This window comes from Poecilia reticulata, linkage group LG8 (genome assembly GCF_000633615.1).
Source record: "Poecilia reticulata strain Guanapo linkage group LG8, Guppy_female_1.0+MT, whole genome shotgun sequence".
Lineage (NCBI taxonomy): Eukaryota > Metazoa > Chordata > Actinopteri > Cyprinodontiformes > Poeciliidae > Poecilia > Poecilia reticulata.
The window spans coordinates 19,771,964-19,790,327 of record NC_024338.1 but is presented as its reverse complement, the minus strand read 5'-3'; the positions used below and the strand labels follow the sequence as shown (position 1 = coordinate 19,790,327).

Genomic DNA, 18,364 nt, shown 5'->3' with positions numbered 1-18,364 from the left:
GCTGTTGATGAAACCCTCACATCATCAAGTTCCAAGAGAGTGGGAGGACTGGAATTAACACAACGGATGAAACAGATTCTCCACACACTAACCAGGTGTGTGTGAACGCCGCAGCGACGTCGAGTCCCCCCACCCCACCCCGCCTTCATCAGCAGCGCTCAACCAAATGCCGCGGCTCTCATTTGGGGTGTTTGTTTGCCTCTGCGAGAAATAATGGCTGCAGGAGCAGGTGGAATATTGCTTCGGCGGCTAACCCATATGGATCCGAAAAGCCGAGTGCCAAGTCCAAACTCCACTTTTACAGGCACATCTGGAGCAGAATCTCCATATTAATTGCCAGTTGATGTGTTTACACACAACAAGGATTAATCCCTGAGAGAAGTTGGTTGACCCGGGTCACGCAGTCAGTGGGAGGGTTGTGTTTTTGGGTTGAAGAGCAGTGTGAGGAGGAATCAAGCCAAATACGTGGACGGACAAAGGCAAATAGAAAATATAATTATGTTCCTGCTGAAAGCCATCTGTCATGTAGCATTTCTGCTACGCTGAGAGCATTCAAGTCAATATCCTTTGATGGCTGCAAACAGCTAAACAGCAGGAGAAAGTTCACAGGTTTACTGTGGCTCCACCACATGAGAGCCTCTGTGTAACACACCTGCATTTTTATTGTTTATTTTGGATGTTTGGTCATTGCAGATGGAGGCTGGTGGAGGCTTGAGGTGGGAGTAACAGGATTTATGGGCTTCAGAGCCAGAATCATGGCAGAACAAACGGGCTATTCATGTCATCCTGCAAAACCAAAACTTAGAAACATACATATAAATGAAAGAAAAAACGTACGGATTTTTTACTTCTGGTCATTTTAAGTCTTTAGTTAAACAAAAAACTAACCTTTGAATTAGTTCATCTTCCTTTACTGGTTTGCATGACCAATTAAAAATCCACAAATGATAATGAAGTTATTTTTTGGTCAAAATGTTTTAAAATCAAACTATTAATATATATTTTGCTCAAAACCTACAATACATTTTTAGATTTTGTTTTACAGTGTCATTATAAATCTTAATTTAACTGGATAAAATGTGCATTTTCCTGTATTTTGCAGTGCCAAAAAGAAATATACTACTTTGAGTAAATAACACTGCATAATACATAACTGGATCACCAGAAAAGCCAGGGTGCAACAGAGTATTTGGACATGACAAATACCCTAAAAACATGTTATGAAAGTTTGAATTGACTCACCTCAGGATGACGGGTGCTTGAAAAATACATAAATAAAAAGTTGTGTCCTGCCACAACATTTTAATTCTTTTCATATTTTTGTAATACATTTAAGATATTTTAAGGCATTAACTTTATTTAAGTGAATTTAAGAGATTGTAAGAACACCCTGCAGAAAATTCAGCCAATGTCTACTTTCATTTATTTTTGAAGGTCAAAGGTGGACTGGTATCTATGAATTTAGAGACGCCACTTAATTAAATATACATGTTTTTATTATTATAATTTTTTTACATTTCACTAAGTCACAAATGTAATTCGACTGGTTTTTAGTAATAAACTACAGACCCTACAGAGCTGCTGGACCCAAACCTTAACAGACAAACGGTGCTGAGAATTACTTTAGAAAAAAAATCCCACTACTTGTGTCTCCATTGACCATATAATTTAGCAATTTGACATTTCGAACATAAATTTGCTTAATGGAAACATACAAACTGTTGTTTGTTGATAAAATAAAAGCCCCCGGGAAAACGTCCCAGTTAAACGTCGTTTAACTAAAGTTCTACGGGGGTTAGAGTCCCAGTTGACGGCGTTTCAACTAAAAACCTAGAGGTTGGAGTCCTTGTCAAACGGTGTTTTTGACTAAAGTCCCTGAGGGTTAGAGTCCCAGTTAAACGGTGTTTAACTAAAGTTCTACGGCGTTTAGAGTCCCAGTTGACGGCGTTTCAACTAAAAACCTAGAGGTTGGAGTCCTTGTCAAACGGTGTTTTTGACTAAAGTCCCTGAGGGTTAGAATCCCAGTTAAACNGTTTCAACTAAAAACCTAGAGGTTGGAGTCCTTGTCAAACGGTGTTTTTGACTAAAGTCCCTGAGGGTTAGAATCCCAGTTAAACAGCGTTTAACTGAAGTCCTAAAGGGGTTTCAATGTTTTAATGTTTTTTTTTAAATCTCTTTCTCTTTCTCACTGTTTATTTAATGTCACATGCTGTTTTTATTTTAATTATGTAAAGCACTTTGAAATGCCTTGCTGCTGAAATGTGCTATACAAATAAAATTTGATTGATTGATTGATTGATTGATAAAATGTCTTGGTGCTAAGATGAAATGATTTACTGGCCATAGAGAAATAGGCTTATTTCAAAAAAACTGCAGTGGAAACATTGTTTTTTTTTGCGAGTCACACGATCAACAACCAGATGTTACTCATGGTGCAAACCACGAAGAGGACGACAGGAAGGTTGAGCTGCATGGTTTTTAGTGACTTATTGCCTAAAAATAAATTATTCACGTGTGATTTTATTTTTCATTTATTGCAAACACCTCAATTGAGACATCAGTGGAATGTTGACAAAGTTTTGCACAGATTTGTAATAAAAATGCAGCTAAAGTTTTGCAACAGGTTTTTGTTGGTTTATCACATGAAATCCTAATGAAACAGGTGGTAGCTTGTGGTTATGTGGCAAAATGTGAGGCATGAATAGTTTAGCATGACAATGTGCCATTACATCCTCATGTGAAGAGTTTCTCTGACAGCATTTCTTACCTATGGAGGCCTAATCCTGACAGCAGCATCCAGCAACACCTGAGCCATCATCCCTGCCTCCCTCCTCTGACAGATAGCCCCGAGTCTCTTCGGGTTTGCTTTGGAGCGACCTCCTAATGAGAGATTTACTGTATGGAGATAATTATGGGGGAAGGCGACATCTCGCCGCAGCCTAATGAGTAAGATAAGAGCACTTCAGTGGATTTTCAAGCAGCAGCACCCTCCTCCTTCCTGTCGCCACACCAGGGTTCCAGTGGCTGCAGACAATCAGCTAGAAAAACACCGGGGCCATGCCTATATGCATGGCAAACGCAGGCACTTGTCAACAGAGCAACCCAGGCGCATACATTAGTTTCCAACTCTGTGATGAAAAATGGAAGCAGGACGGACGGAAAACAAAGCGTTGCGCTCCTCGATATCGCTGCCATTTTATAAATCAGCCACCTGGGCGATTAAGGGGAAAATGAGTGAACAGAATCAGAATGGTGTGCTCTTGTTTATTGCTTTAGAGAGTTAGCTGGCAAGGAGGCAGCCATCGTGTGATGATGAGAGTGGCCCCTCTGGAGACGGCCGCTCACACTGGCAGAGGAGCTAATACAGACTTTCATTAGGATGCACACTTCAACACACTGTCATAGTATTTACAGTCTCACACTGGGGAAACAAATAAACTGCGTGATTAACAAGTTTTCCTGATGCCTGGTGCTTCACTGTGCGCGCATTCGAGTGCCACCTCGCCGACTTAATGATTCTTAATGGTTTCTTAATGACTTCTTAATGACTTCATCAGGAAGATCCTGCAACAGCATATTCTGACATGCGGGAGCCTCCCCCTGAGACCTGGGATCACACCATGGCAGTCACCCCTCTTCAGTTTTCTGCTCAAATAACACACACTTTAAATCTGCTTATCTGAGACAGCATCTCTGACTGGGACGCCACAAGCTTTTGATCCGTGGGCAACCGCAGGGAGATGTGATGTAATGCGATGTGAAAGCGTGCGAGTCCATGCGTGGGAAAACGCACTAAAAGGCGGACGGGGATGTCCACCTCGTTTGTGGGCAAATGCAGTCACATCAAACTAATCTCGGTACATTGGAGTGACATCTAGTGTTGTGTAACAAGAATTAAACTGCTTTGTGCGAGGCTATCTAGGAAAGCCGCTCGGTGCAGAGCTGGAGGAGCGTGATGCAAAGGAGAAACAAAAGAATCGGGAAATTCTCCCAATTACAGGAAGAACCAGTCGGCTGTTGAGGTTTATTACAGCAGAAGGCAGAGAGAGATGACACGCGAGCGTCCGGCGGCAGATGAAACGCAGCATGTCGTTGAGGTGGGAACAAAGCTTTTAATGACATGGATTTTTCCGGGTCACCTCAATGTCACTTTCAGCCAAAGAAAGGCGGTTATTCCGCCAAATTACCACCGTGTCACTCAGCTCAGCGCCGCTCGCTCTTTCATCCATCCTCCAAAGGATTAAAAACTTCTGATTTCTTTAAACAAACACTGAATAAAAGCAAAGTTAATGGGCAACAAACCGGCATAAAAGCGGCAGATTTTGACAGTTCCTGATAGAAATGTAATATTTTTTAAAAAAAGCAGAAATGAAACCAATCACCAGGCATTCAGGAGCACAAACACGCTCACATGTAACAACTGGTTAACAAATTGTATTAGCAAAGAAGCGTGACTGCATGGCAAATTACACTTTGTCTGATGGATGTCCTCTTTACTGGCTGCTGTGGAAGCAGGCTGGAGAGGACGTGGCTTCGGCCAAGCGTTCGGAAAATGATGCATCCCCGGCCATGTGTCACTTCCTGGCAGAGGCGGGCGAGCGGGGTGTGTCGCCCAGATATCGATGGCCAAAAACGCAGAGAGACATGTGCTCCACTATATCCCTGGCACGGAGGAGGAAGTGGGATTCAAAATGTCCCGTTTCCACGTCGACGGCGCACAACGTCAGCACTGTTTAACTACACTTCACTCACACTGCGGACTTGTAGGAATTAGCTTTGGAGATACTTGTTAAACTTTTGTAATTAAAGCCTGAATCAATAACACAAACAAGCAAATTAGACAGCAAATTAGAACCTGACTGAATGTGAAAAAGTACATTTAAAATGTCCCTGAAAACGAGAAGTTATGTCAAATTAAATACACTTTAGTTTCACTATTTATTTATTTATTCCATTCCTGAATCAGAACACATCCATTCATCCAGCTCTCTGTGCTTTTTCCAGTCTCTCGCCATGTTTGTTGGTGGGTTTTGATGATTACGACAGAATAAACACAAAACTTAGTGTGTTGGGAAATTGGAATATTCTGAAAAAGTTGAGTGGAAGGAAAACGTGTGGTGGCACAAGGGAAAAATGGCTGGAGTTTAAAAGATGAAGTCACTATGCTCAGACAGATCCTGCACATCGGCTACGACGGCTTTATGTCTGTTAAACAAACTAAAAGTTGTTTTAATCAACACCAAGTGTCCTGACCTGACCCCCAGGCCGCGCTGCATTAATGCAGCAATTTATACTACAGGAGTCCTTATTAAGTAATGAATGTAGAAAAAACAATACAATTTTCAGAATATTTTTTAATTGATCTTAGTTAAAATTCTAATTTCCTGAGACACTGAATTTTGTTTTTTCATTCTCTGTGAGCCGTGATCATCAAAACCACATGAAATAAAGCCTGGAAATGTTTCATTCTGTGTTTGATGAGTTTTATATAAGAGCTCCACTTTTTCAATAACACAAAATGTCAAACTTTTTTAAGTCTTTCTGAGGTCAGCTCAGAAGTTTGTGTAATTTAAAAATGTTACAGAAAAGAAAGGCAAACAAAGTCTTTTAATTTAACGTATACTTTTCTACAAACTTTATTGCATATCAGATAATGTTTAATGATTGATTTATTTTTTTTACTTCCTGCAATATTTATCCTGATTTTGCAGTTGATATGGTTTTTTTACTTGTACATCCTGAATATTAAAGTTTTTTTCTCTGCTGTATTAAATTGGACAAATTAAAGCAAGGTTGGGAAGTTCAGTTCATCTGGATAATTTTTTATTTTAAATCATTCTGGAAACATCAATATTCTTCCGATCCACAATCAGATTTTATTTGGTGCTAAAAGCAGATTGATGCTTGTGTTTCAGGCGGTATGAACACTGTCTGTCACTGGTGATGTCTAACTTTAATATCAACAGTTAAAGGGACATTTGTTGGAGTTTCCAGGCACTTATTGCGTTTTAAAAGCACAGTCAAGTTAACTTCAGTTGTTAAAAAATAAGTTTGACACCTTGAAAATGGGTGTCTGTCTCTTTAAGAAGCTCTTAACCTTTCCTACTCACCGCTTTGAGCATTTCAACACAACAATGCTCCTCCATTATGCCGTTTACAGACGTTCTCATGAGGGAACGACAACAATAAAGCTCAAAAAAGTTGATTTTACATCATTAACAACAGCAGCATTTTTTTACTAAGTTGGAATCCCATATCAAAAACTAGAAACATCCCACAACAAGAGGCTAAAATGGTCAAAATAAGTCTCTTTTGGTAAATAATTGTCAGATTTATGTGAGGTGACCTTCATCTGGAGACATGGATGCATCCACACATGAATTTCATTAAAAAAAAATTCAAAACAGAGCATCAGAAACAGGGAAGGGGGGGTGATGGGGGTGTACTGCCGGTGGGAAACACGTCTTGTTCCAATTTGCAGGGGGATTACTAATTTTTTCATCATTCCCGTCTTTATTTATTCCATTTCCAAATTCATTTCTACTTCACCTGAAGGAAAACAAAATATGACGCCAAAAACGCATAAATAGTGTCAGAGTGAATAGATGATGACAGCGGGTCAAGTTGTGAGTGAGTCACGTCTTCGCTCATGGAAGGAAATGATTACTGTAACACAGAGCTGACAATCACGACCAAGATAATCCCATTTCTCACATGGAGCTCAAATTGTATTATGTCACATTGTATTTCACATATGCTATCAAAAACTGGATTTAGATATGCAAACTATGTGGGGAAAAAGTGAAATCCAGGAGAAGAAAAGAGAGGCAGGAGGAAGAAAACACGCAGCCGCAGGGTTGGCGTGCAGGCGTGTCACTTTGTCAAGCTTCTGAGAGAGCTTGATGGTCTCTAAGGGAGGTGGGAAAAAGTGTCGCAAAGGCATACTCTTCTCCAAGATGAACAGATGGCGCAGCCTAAGTGTAGAGATTTGTTTTATGTCTCCATCCCATGTTGTGGTGCAGAAAATGCAGGCATCTGTTTTTATTTCATTCATTTCCCCTTCCTTCAAACGTTATCTTGCAGGATAACGGACACACGCGACGTCTGCGCTAATGAGGAGTGGGCGTTGCTTTGTTTTGCTCTTTATTTCTTTTCCCCCTCTCTTCCACCGACACATCCTCCTGCTTTCTATTCTCCCTCAAACCCACGCTTGGAGCAGAAACCTATATGCCACACAATTATGCAACACAATTGGGGGTGCTGCTCGCAGCCTGGGTGGCTGTCTAAAAGATACAGCCGGCTGTGAAATCCAAGCCAAGCTATGACGTGCAGGAGAAGTCAGGGAAGATCATGAAGCAGCAGATCATCTGAGGGCAGATTTCTGCACAAAGGGAAGTTACAAACAAGAGTTCAGGGTTTTGCTCCAACAGTCGGCTGAGTGCTGGGATTCACCGACCGCAGGGAGAATCATCCAAAAGCTGTTGGCTGGAGTCAAAAGGCTCCGTATCCACTGGATCTAAATGCTTGTGCCTCTCTGCATGTCCGGCATCGGCCAGGTGACTGCAGCTAAGACCCACCTCAACAGATCCAGCATGAAACAATAAGCCAGACTAATTAAGAAGAAGAAGAAAATAATCAGCAACAAATTTAGTAATTCGGAGTGTTAAAAATGGCCATTTGCTGAAAGGAAACAACAATCAGAGCAGCAATGAAGCCAAACTGTGCAAAACATTTACATACATTTTGATTTTAAGATAAAAACACCTTCATGTGTAAATCTGTTTAACCCCACTGGTTTGAGTTTCTAAAGTCAGTGGCGTCCAAAACATTTAGTTAAAAAAATGATAGAAAAAATGTTATTGAAAACTATTTTTATCTGCTCAACAGTGAAGAAAAAACTTTAAAAAATAAATCTTTGATTGTTTTTTTTATTTTCATGGTCAAAAATAAAACTTTTAGTAGATTCTCAGCAACAAAAGCAAATATGTTTTTCTTTGTTAAACCTGACTAATTAGTGGTTTTCTAACCCTTGTAATGGTCTGTTCAGTAAAAGCTGCTGGATTTTTGGATCGTTTTTACAATAATGTCAAAAAGAAAACAAATCGCAGGCCTGTTGCATGTTTCTCTCTCAGGATGGATGTAGCATATCAGTGAAAACATGTTGAAATAATTTGCTGGCAGATAAAACCTGTCGGATCCTTGAACGGCAGTCAGGGACTGCACCAGTTTAATGATGATTTTCTGCCTGGTGCCTCAAAGAAAAACACTTCATACCTTCAGATTGAAAAACGAAAACACACTGCAAGAGGATCAGAAGTTTAAATGAAATTTAAGTGCTTCTACACTCAAAACCGCATTTTAAAATTCAGTAGAAGAAGTCTGATGGTTCTATTTGTGCATTTTGTAAAATATGTTTTAGTCTTGATAGCGTATTTAAAATCTGGAGGTTGCAGTTGGAGCACATTTCTAAACAAAAGCAATATGCTGACAGGGTCAAAGATGCACGGTGAAAAACGCCCACCAGCGACTATAGATAGGTGAAGCAACATGCTGCAGACACAAAAACCACCTGCCTGTAGAGAAGACCGTTTCTAAAGTTAGAGCTATGTGATGGGGAATGCCAAACTGGAACCGTATGGGTGTTTCTCACAGAGGCGTTTTTCAAAAGGCAACAGAATCCCCACTTTTATCCACCTGAGACTTCTCTGTGTTTGCAGCTTCAACTATCTGCTCTGTAAGACATTCTTTACCTTGAACGTTTCGCCCCCTCAGCATTTTGTTTTAGAAATGTGGAACCTAAGGCGTCCAGATCCTAATGTGTTATCAGACGCTACAATTTTTCAACCGGCTTTACAGGGTTGCAAAAAGCGTTCATGCATATAAAGTATTTATTTTACATACTTGTTGAAACTATGTCGTGACCAAACGGTTTGAAAAAAAAAAAGTGTTCGTCTGCCTTCTCCTGGTGCTAGAAACAACCAATCAGAGCCAGGAGGCGGGTCTTAGAGCTGTCAATCAGGCTCTCTGCTACGCTGCACCAAGCAGAGTCTGTCATAAATAAACAGTTGTCTGTAACGACACGTTGTTTCTCCACCATTTGTACATTGAGCAGCAAATACACAAGCTTGATTGACAGCGCTAAGACCCGCCTCCAGGCTCTGATTGGTTGTTTTTGGTTGGAAACTTTCCATGTCTTCAGATAACAGTAGTAGCTCAGGGAGGAGGCGGAGGAGAATGAACTTTTCTGTCTCAAACTGTCACGACATTCTGAAAGTTTTAAGAAATATGTATATACATATAAAAGATAATTAAAGTTAAATATTGCAGCTTCTCCTAAATAAAATATTTAGGAGACTTATGAGAGAAATGTAGATAAAGCTTAAAGCCCGTCTTCATAAAGAAAACTAACACCACCTAACAAACTAAGGCTTTTTTAGGTGACGTGTTCTCACCAGTTTTTTCCACATGTGCTTATTAGAATAATTGCATGTGTTTGAGTTTTTTTTTCTGGACTAATCCAATATTCTGTAGCTTCAAGTTAAATGATGGAGGTCTTACAGTAACAGGCAATCATGGGTCATGGATCCACAGAAACTGTACATTCCCTTAGCGAACGCCTCGTCAATCACAACCAATATCCACTTAAAGGCACAAGCTGCTTTATTGTCTATTTAACTTCAAATGGGAGCATATTTCACAATTTGGACATTAGGCCAGCTCAGATAAGACATCAAGCAGTCATTACAGCCAGAAAATCAGAGCAAGAACATTTACAACGGGCTCAGAACCGGCCCAGTTTCTGTGCTTTCTTTGTTCAACCACAGAAAATCCTCACTGGTTCCATGGAGGCCAGGTTTTTAATTCTTATACAGTTTCTACTTTTAATCAATCATATCTGAGCAGACGTTGGCTGCAGGCACATCATCATCCTGTGAGCAGAACTAGATGCTAAATTAAAATCAAATCCCAGTCGCCTGATAACATTTCTGGCATTTATCTGCTTTATAAAAACGCACCAGAATTCAAATGTTACTAGTTATCTGGTGCTCAGAAAGACACTATGTTGCACAACACATCTCAGAAAAATATGATATTTTAATCGCTCCATGGCTGACGTCTCGTCAAACCAAGCCAACATGTTCAATCTGTCAAGACCTGTTGACCATAGTTAAACATTTAACAAGAAACTGATTAGCAAATGTGATATAAATCATAATTAAATCATGTCCATATCATCAAACATGAAAATAAGAATGATTTATCTCCTGACAAGTGAACTTTTTCCACCGTCCGAGTTTGACAAAGCAATTAAACGACAATGACTTTTTAATTTGGCCCCATCTTTTCCCGTAACGACGTGTCACATATTTCTACATGGAAACACAACGCAACATGAACTTTACCATCGTCTGGTTTCTTTTAAATATCAGGCTTAAGCAAATATGCATTGCACCATAATGCTACACGTGGGTAAATCACTGTCTTCCAATGTTAAATTTGACCCAGAGGCCAAGAAAGAGCATCCAGAACATTCTCCATGATTTATATGGAGTGGAAAATTAAGCGCTTTTTCTCCTCTAGCAGAGCAGTTGCCGCCCTAAAGGGTGTAGAAAGCAGGATCAGCCTGTGCAGCTTTAAAATCCATATTTATAATCCCAAAGTTAGTTCCACTGTTAGTCTGTTTAATTTAAAACACAAGCTTCAAAATAAAGAAATGTCACATTAGCTTTAGAATAGCAGGATCTTGTCAATCTGGGTCATTTTTATTTTGGGTTTATTGAATGCATGTCAATAAACTACAGCTTCACAATCTGCAGTTTTCAGCTGAATTTATAGGATCAAGTTTATTAGTAAAGCATATTTCAAAAGGAAGGCAGTTCACAGTGTTAACATCGTGAAAACAAACAGATCAGATAGTCAGCTATTGTGAAAACCAGTAACAGACATTGCTTTTCTCAAGTGCTTCAAATCACCACTACGCATCAAATATCAGAGTCTTGCTTTTAGGCCGACCTGTAAAGACACTGCTGCAGCAGTCATGTGCCTGAAGATAAACACATAGATGAGTCCTTCAGGTGATAGAAGGCTGGCTTTGTAACCGTCTTTATGTGGCTCTGAAGGTTCATGTCTGAGTCCTTCACTACTCTCAGGTTTCATCCTGATCTCTAGTTCCCAGCTGTAACAGCTGAAGCTGTGTGGACTCCAGATCGTTCCTCTTTAGATCCAAAGATAATAACTTCAGTTTTGTTTCTGTTCGGCTTATAAATGCCGTTTAAAACTGATGTTTATAAATTAAGCAGCTGGAATCTATAAATTCTTTGTGTCCAACTCCTGTTTTCAGCAGGAAAAAAACCAATGGGAGGTTGAAAATGTTACTCAATGTTCAGTCAGCCTAAACTCCACTAATCTGGAACAAACTTCCAGAAAGATGCTGAAATACCGATTTCCTTTAATGAAGGCTAAAATCCCACCAGTTTACAGATAACTCTGATTTATAATAACTGGAACACTGATCAATATATTTGCTTAACGATGACAAAATGTAATGTTTATTGCTTGTTTCATAATTGGTTTAGTTGGTTACTGGGTTATGTCTTTGTTGTTAAAATGTGCTAAACAAACAGACTTGACAGCCTTCATACACGGTAATTAAACTGCTAAAACAGGAAGTAGTGTACAGAGAGGCTACCGTTATGGTGGAGGAGATACTTTTACTGAAACCAGAACGGATCGGGGACCACAAAGAGCAAAAACCTGGAAATACTTCAGATCTCCACTAAAAACACTTCAAGTGCCTAAATTAGGACTTAAAACTGAAATAATAAGTTAAAATGCTTTAATACACAAAGTAGAAACCATCTTGGCTCTGCCAGCGAAGCTAACCTCTTCAGTTTTCATCCATATAAATCCCCGACAGAAATGTCTGATTTTCTGATTAAAATAGGAGAAAGCTGACGAAAGTGAAGCATTTATGGTCAATAAAACCAGTGAAGAAATATATTAATATTCCTGCATATGTTTACGTTTTTGCAGGAGTCCTGAGATGTAAATTTTGCTCACCTATCTATCTTCTGTCCACAGCTGGTGAAAGCACAGACAGATCCGAGCTAAACGGGGATAAGGCGTGCTGGGATGCAAAAAATGGCTCTTGTTCAGAAAAGATTAAATAATAAATGTACATATTAAATGTTGGCATGTTAACACCCCTTACGGTTGCATTCATTTCAGAGCAAAGCTTAGCTTGATGAAAGTTCAGGCAATTCTGACAATCTTTGCTAAGCTCAACAAGCCGAGTTTGACAAGCAGTAAATGCCCCTCAGACAGAGGATAAACCCTTTTGATTTAGGTAACAGCATGTTTTTCCTCCTTACCCCACTGTTAATGGGGATCAGAGGATTTAATCCATTTAATCATTCTGTTTAATGAGCACTCTCTGTGCAGGTAAAAAGGGACCAAAGCTATCTTCACTTAACATGTTTATTTGCCAAGTGGGGAAAAAAAAATGTTGAAAAGTGACCCATTTCTGTAGAAACATCATCCGCACCTTCCTCCTCTGCGCGGTGCACGACTTACACGGAGAAAAACAACCTCCTGCTTTCATTCTTAGCCTTTCAGAAGGAATCTCCAGCCTCCTTCAAGGTTGAACCTGAAAAGCTTCCTGAATGAAAAGAGGAAAACTAAATCTATCCGCAACCGTCCGTCAGCTCAGGGCATTCAGACTGGGAATGTTGGGAGCAATTTAATCAAACTGAGAGCCGGATCCTTTAGTGTGCTCCGTTTGGCCGAGGGAGAATGTCAGAAACCGACGTCTAATGCCGTTTACGACACACTTGGAAAATAAAAACTTTAGTTCGCCTCCAGAGACGACTTAAAATCGGTGGCTGACACGTGGACTCAGCTTCTGCTTTGTGCGTTAAAGACAGACCAGAGCTCAGCACAAATAACACGAGACGCGCCGTGTTTTGACTCCTCGTCTGCCACCAAAGTCTCTGTCCTGCCAGAATGACAAAACACGGCTTCTCACATTTCTAACGGGGAAAAATAAATACGTTCAGACTGCAGTGTGCCACATAACTTCCAGGGTTAGAACAGTTTTGAGTTTTATTGGGATTTTTTTCCTCTTTCAGTTAGTTTTTAGAATGTGTCTGCTAGTTTTTTTTTTTTTAGACGTTTTTTTGTTTTTATTCGTCAAAGTACTAAGTTTCCGTTTTTTATTCCTTTGTTCACTTTTAGGTGCAGAATTCAAAAAGGTCAAAGTATTGTGATGATGTATACATTAAGCATATGATGAAAACTGTATAGAAGAGAAAAATGGATTCAAGCAGCTGGAGTTTTCTCCCGTCATTTGCGGTCGGCATTTTGCGGACTAACAAACGCCGCCAGCAGGAGCATCTGCTACAGCTGATGTAAACTACCTCTGTTGGAGAATAAATTCAATTTCACATGAATTTGAAAGGCTGATATAAAGATTCAAACAAGAAAATGAAGGATATTTTTGTTTTAGTTTCATAAACGCATGATATGCTTCCAATTTGAGTTTCCCCCCTTTTAACGAAAATGTTTTCTCAATGTCAGTGTTTGTTATTTGGTTAGATTTAGTTATAATAATCTTGGTAACTCCCACTTCGACTCGGACCAAAGCAGAAAGCCTTGCCGTTGGGCCTTTAGCAGAGGAAGAACACCCTGCAGCCCCGGAGTGACCAGGCAAACTTCCCACAGCCTCGCTAATGGACGCCGCGGCTGTTGTTTACTGAAGACTCCCTGCAGAGGAGACTACCTGACCCATGTCTGCAACCAGTGAGTGGTACAAATGGCAAACATCTTTTGGAGTCATTATTTATGCAGGAATGCCCTTGGGAGTCTTTGCACTTGTTTACACAGTCACGGCACAGTCCATTCATGACGGCTCCGAGTAAATGAGCCGCTTGCGACCAATTTGTCCTGGACGACGAAGCTTTGGGGCAGTTGCTTTGTGTGCATGGTGGGGGCTGGGGGGTAAAGAAAGGAGGTTAACGCAGCACTGCAGCAGCGTCGGGAAGCGACCTGGAACTACGGACACACGAGTCCCAAGGGTGTTAGGAAGCACAGTGTCACATTCGGAAATAAATGAGCACATTTTTTTTCCACGAGGAAAGCCGCGGACTTTCACCTTTGAAATGGGCTGTTTGTTTGCCCGAGGACGAGGACGGTGGTCAAAGTTACCGAGCGCTGCCTTTCGCATAAAACCAAAACCAAGACGGGACTTTTATGGAGGTGAAAGTGAAAGGCAGAAGGGAAGAAGAAGAAGTTTATCTGGCATCTGCACCAAGGAATCAGAGCAACAAGGGAAGCAAAGTCAAGTACTTTATATTGTACATTTAATAGTACATTTCAAAACAAAAAAGACTTTTATTGGCCTTTGTAAGTACTTTAAAGTCAACAAGAACTGAAGTTCATGGAAGTTTGGTCAAAAAGTTGTTTGAAGTTATTTTCACATAAAACAATGCAAAACAATCAATAACTGGTTAGATACACGACTATTAGAGCAAATTAAGTGTCTAAGGTGATCAAATCAATAACACTTGACATATTGGGTCAAACATAAGAAAAGGATGTTTATAGGTTTTATAAACATTTTAATTCCTGTGGAATTATGTAACATTTTAGTTCCAAACTATTTCAGGCCCACAACAACTTTCTGCGCTTGAATTTAAGGGGATTTCTGTAATTTTTCGCTTTGTCACAACTTGTTTTGTCTATTAAACCTCAAGCAGAAAAGCATCAGATTATATGATGTTAAAGGAAACAAACTTAAAATGCTTTAGGGATGTTTTTGCCCTCAACTACTTCTTCTTAATGTTCTTTTCAATTTTATGCCACTAATGCTGATGTTGTTGCCATCTACTGGACCAGGAACAGCATTACAGTGTCTGTGTTTGTTTTTAAATGAGATTCACAGGAAGCATGCAGACAGTTTTTGTATTTAACAAAATAAGGTTATCTACCGAGTTAGTTTGAGTTTGTTTACATTCGATTTGCCTAATTTGAGGAAAAAGGACCATTTAAATAAAAGCTTATTGAACAACTTTCTCACTGGTTTACTTCACTTTGTCCAGTCTGTTGTTTTGTGTGCAAACATTGTTCACAGCAACGTGTTTCATCCTGATTTATCAAGATTATAAACACTGTCCTTCTTTAATTTCTTCTGCTGAACAAGTAATGTTAGAAAACAAAAAAATACTCAACATTTCAAAACAAAAAATACTTTTATTGGCCTTTGTAAGTACTTAAAAGCATTTGTTTCCCTGGGTTTAATGAGCCAAAAAGCAGCAAAAATGCACAAATAAGCTGAAGAAAACTGGATTCTGCTGCTGTTTTAATATAAAACAACTTTACCAGATAAATGTTAAAAAGTTTCACACAAGGATTTAGAAAAACATCCAAGAAACGTCTGAATTCATTTAAAGGCTAATTTGACAGCAAATACAAGAAAATAATGAAGCAAACAGCATTAAGGAACCGTCATATTTAATTAAAGTTCTTGTTTAAATAGTCTAGATTCCAACATAAAGACATCAAGAGGAGTTTTCATTTTCTTATTTTACTTTAAATCTTCCGGGAATTAATTGAAAGCTGCCCTCATCTGGTGGTTTTTGGCATTTTTAGCATTCCTTCACAGCTAAAGTAAGTTTATAAATGTGTTCTCTGTTTAAGTTTTCATTTGCTTTCATCTGACTTCTGATTTAAAGGATGTGTAAAAGGCAGCGGACTTCAGGTTTTTTCAGGTTTTGATTGAGCGGAGCAGTAAAAAATGTTCAGAAATGTGGTTAAAAGAGGCAGAGAAGAAAGAAAGAGATGAGATAATTTAACAAGCTCCCTCTTAAAGTACTCCAAAACCTCCAGAGTTTAATTGCTGGGAGGCAGCATTATCCCTAGCAACACCGCTCTGGTCTCTTGGCCGGGATTCGGTGGGTACCTGCAGTATCCACACCCCACACAATACAGCGCCCACTGAGCCATATAATCCTCTCAGGCCCTCCTCTTCTGGAGAACCACATTCAATCCCTTTGTGACACAAGGAAAAATCTCCTCTATGTTTTTTTTTTTTCCTTTTGTCAGGGTACGTACTTCAAATAAGGCCAATCAGTAGGTGCTGTTATGCGTGCACGATGCTACAGGGAGCCACGAAGAAAGGGGAAACGCAGAGGAAGAGTTAAATAAAAGGCCCGTTTGATTTGCGGCTGTGAAATTTGGGGCTGATTTCCATTCCTCCGCAGAGCTCCCTGGAGCGGCCATATTTCTGTTTATGTTTAAATGCGAATCCGTCAGATGGGCGGTTAGGTTCCTGCTGAATCATCCCACTTTCCCTTCAGAAAGCACGAGGTTACTTTTGAAGCAGCTGCTTCGTAGGAGAAAACAAGGAACTAATGCTACTTTCTTGCCGACTTCTCTTTCAAGTTGCCCTTGAAAAGAAAATTACAACAGCGGCTTTGATGCAACTCTGACATGCTTCAAGATATTCTCCATAAGTGCAGACACATACTAGATTATCATTCCAATGAGCCTGCGCCGACGTCTTTTAGCCGTCTGAACACAGAAACCGTTCCGGCGCTCTGCAGAGGGACGTGGAAACAGTGGCTCATTGCACCAAATGGCAAAAGAAGAAAAATGACGGCTTCTTTGTTGTCCATTGGTTTGTAACTTAAGTCAATATAGCATTTAGAACCCTGCTGAGACATCTTTTAATTAAAAGATGAGCTTAATAATGAGAAATGACAGAGGCGGTGTACTGAGGAAGATTACTTGGATTTTATGCTTTGTGTGGTTCTCTGTGTGCAAAGGAACTTCTTCTGCCTCATGTTCAGTGCAAGAATGAAAATACCAACTGTGCACTTTTTTCCCCCTCCTTTTGTTTTACACTTTCTTCACAGCTTGCCAATTATGTCTGCAGCAATGTGCTTGGTGACATTCTGTTGCCAGTAATGCGTCTTGTTCTACTGTGCATAAACCACCCACAACAGGACAGTTTGTGTCCTACCTGTTGGGAGGCTCTAGGAGTTGGAAATCAGTCGTCACTGCAGAGGTCCGAGTCCCGGGTCAGCAGGGTCGCTGTGAGGAAAACAGGGTAAAATATTAAACCCATAACATAAAGTAAGAGAGTTTTCTAATCACTCAGAGGGAACGTTTCCCTCCAAAAGATGAAAAGGGGACAAAAAATTCAATCTGAGTAAAACTGTATCAAATTCAGAGTTCAATTGAAGTCAAATTAAAAAAAAATTTAACCAGCTACATGCATAAAACTATAAGATTGTCTCAACAATGGAGATTTATATTCAAGTTTTCAAGTCTACAGACTTCACACTTTTACTAACAGACATATTTTCTCCTCCAGGATGGCTCTGCATGAAACCTCCAACCATCTTCCCATCATCTTCAACAGCCTTGGTGTCCCCGCTCAGCGTCTCCTGCATGCCTGCTGGAGTCTCCTACTTGTTTGCAGTGTTGTCTAAATATTTGTTAGCATCAAACACACTAGTCTCTCCTACACTGTTGCTAGTGCCAGCTACAAGCTTGCTACCATCAAACACATGCTTGCTACAGTCTACTACTTTTTTTGCAGTGTTTGTTAGCGTTTCCTACATTCTTGCTAGCATTTCCCATGTTTGTTTTGTCTTTACATGCTAACTCCCGTCTCTTACATGCTTGCTAGAGTCTCCAATCATTTGTTGTCTGCCATGTTTGCAGCGTCTCCTACACAATGTTTGTGTTATTGTTTTCTTATCGCTTTCAACAACATTCTTCTTCCTTCCTTTCAGTCCAACACTGAACGTTCGATCCTCTCTCCTCCTGACATTTTTAGGTTGCAATGTGACAAAACTTTCAAAAGTTCATGGAGTGTGAATACGATTAACAAGCGACTCTGCGTAGTCAGTAAAAGGATCACTATTTATTTTTAAAGAAAGTGATAAACTGAACACAAAACTTCTTGACTTCAACCTCAAATCATCAGTTTCACCTTCCTGAACTTTGGAGTTTTGGACATTGAAGTTTTTTATTTATTGCGGCAGTTCTTATGTGAAAAGTTTTAGTTTCCTGAAAAACAAACAAAATAAACTGATGTTTTTATGTAATTCCCAATGAAGAGACTATTGACTGAGTTTCAATCAGGTAGTTCTTCCACGTACGAGCGTCTCCTGTTTTTAAACACGGCACGTTGTCATCAAGACAAGATATTTGCAAAGAGTGACTGTTGGGAGATTTCTGCCTTCAGGGCTTTTCTGGCTGAAAGGTTTCTGGAATCAGACGAGTTTGTGTACGATAAAACAAAAGTCACAGTAAAGACCAAGCTGTAGTAGCTGGAGAGATGAAATCATTCACCGAACGA

General features: G+C 39.8%; 1 protein-coding gene across 12 annotated transcripts in view; it reads right to left on the bottom strand.

The window, feature by feature from the left end:
* The window catches only part of rbfox3a (RNA binding fox-1 homolog 3a), a 553,126-nt gene that overhangs the window by 394,536 nt on the left and 140,226 nt on the right, over positions 1-18,364 (bottom strand). For all 12 annotated transcript variants that reach the window (XM_017306231.1, XM_017306232.1, XM_017306224.1 and 9 more), the window contains one exon: positions 17,018-17,088. The gene's annotated coding sequence lies outside the window, so the exon portion shown is untranslated. The remainder of the gene's footprint in view (positions 1-17,017; positions 17,089-18,364) is intronic.